Source organism: Arachis ipaensis, chromosome B09 (assembly GCF_000816755.2).
Source record: "Arachis ipaensis cultivar K30076 chromosome B09, Araip1.1, whole genome shotgun sequence".
In the NCBI taxonomy this organism is placed as follows: Eukaryota; Viridiplantae; Streptophyta; class Magnoliopsida; order Fabales; family Fabaceae; genus Arachis; species Arachis ipaensis.
This window is the reverse complement of record NC_029793.2, coordinates 110,736,568-110,738,360: the sequence shown is the minus strand read 5'-3', so window position 1 is coordinate 110,738,360 and position 1,793 is coordinate 110,736,568. Positions and strand designations below refer to the sequence as shown.

The 1,793-nt window shown below is 45.8% G+C and overlaps 1 pseudogene; it reads left to right on the top strand.

Annotated features, from left to right (window-relative positions):
- On the top strand, positions 339-1,202 carry LOC107615794 (annotated as a pseudogene).

Sequence of the window (1,793 nt, the reverse complement as noted above, 5' to 3'; positions counted from 1 at the left end):
AAGTCCTGACGTCCTTAAAATTAGGACGGATCAGTCCCTTTGTCAAAAAGTCACCGTCAGACCCAATAAAAAGTCTGACGTGGCTCCCCCTTCTGCTTACCTGGCATGACGGCTGCCCACGTGGCACGTTAGGGAGATGAAGCATTTGAAAAATGGACAAATAAGTCCTTGGCGCTCAGAACGACGTCGTTTAACGGTGTCGGTGATCCCACAGGCCACTCAATCCCAAAATATGTGTCTTCAAAACTCAAAACTCTTCTGAATCTCTGTTTTCCCCTTTTTTCTTTTCCCCACTCTCGTTCATTTCCAATTCTCATTTCTATCGTTCTTTCCGGATCGGATACATAAAAGACATGGCAGTATCGCGGTGGTTATGGGAACTGCAATCCCAGGCAGCGAACAAGATCTGCGTCGACTGCTCTCAGAAGAACCCACAGTGGGCCTCCGTCTCTGACGGCGTATTCATGTGCCTCGAGTGCTCCGGCAAGCACTGCGGCCTCTGTGTCCACATCTCCTTCGTCAGATCCGTCACCATGGACTCCTGGTCCAAAATCCAGATCAAGAAGATGGAGGCTGGCGGCAACGACGCCCTTAACGCCTTCCTCTCTCAGTATGGTATTCCAAAGGAAACTGATATTGTCACAAAGTACAACACCAGCGCCGCCAAAATCTACCGCGACCGCATCCAGGCCCTCGCCAAAGGCCGTCCCTAGCGCGATCCTCCCGTTGTTAAGGAGGATCTCCGCTCCTCTGCCGGGAAACCTCACTTGTCGCACACCGGCGGTGGCGGTGGTGGTGGAGGTTGGAGGCAGTCAGAATTGGAGGCCTCCGCCGCGAACAAGGAGAGCTTCTTTGCTCGGAAGATGGCGGAGAATGACACGAGGCCTGAGGGGCTCCCGCCGTCGCAGGGCGAAAAGTACGTCGGGTTCGGATCAAGCCCTGCCCCTTCGCAGAAGAACATAAACCGCCCAAAACGACTATCTCTGTTGTTTCGCAGGTGGTTCTCGATTGCAGTGAATTGAGTGTGTTGCTTGTTAATTTGTTTTATATTTGAATGGAGATGTGTTTCTCTTTGTGATTAGGGGATTGGTAAATTATCATTGGTTGCTGCATCTGCCGCTCAATCTGCTGGTAGTGTTGCTCAGGCAAGCACCAAGGAAATCACTGCTAAGGTGTTAATTGCTATCTGGGTTTATATATAATAATTTATGTTTTGAGTTCGTTCAATTGGATCAAACGAAGAACCCAAACGAATTTCAGGATTAGGGCAGCGATCTAAACGACGTCGTTCTGAGCGCCAAGGGACTTATTTGTCCACTTTTCAAATGTTCCATCTCCTTAACGTGCCACGTGGGCAGTCGTCATGCCAGGTAAGCAGAAGGGGAGCCACGTCAGACTTTTCCGTTGGGTCTGATGGTGGCTTTTTGACGGAGGGACTGATCTGTCCTAATTTTAAGGACGTCAGGGACTTAAAAGTATTTTCGAATGGTCAGGGACAAAAATGTCTGTAGGATAAAAGGTCAGGAACCTATTTGTCATTTTTTCTAAAAAAAATTATAATACTGTACATATGAGAATTTCTTTAGTTCTGCTGTCAAGTTGAATCCATAGCTTTATGGCTTTATCATTTCATCTCGTATATTTTATTCTCGCCTTACCATCATTTAGGAAGCACTTGATTGCATTCTAGGCTTTTAAAAAATAACGTAATATAGTGTTTGTTTCGATTAGTTTTAAAAAATACTTAATTTTTCATATTTTTTAAAAATTATATTTTTTAAGAAATTTTATTT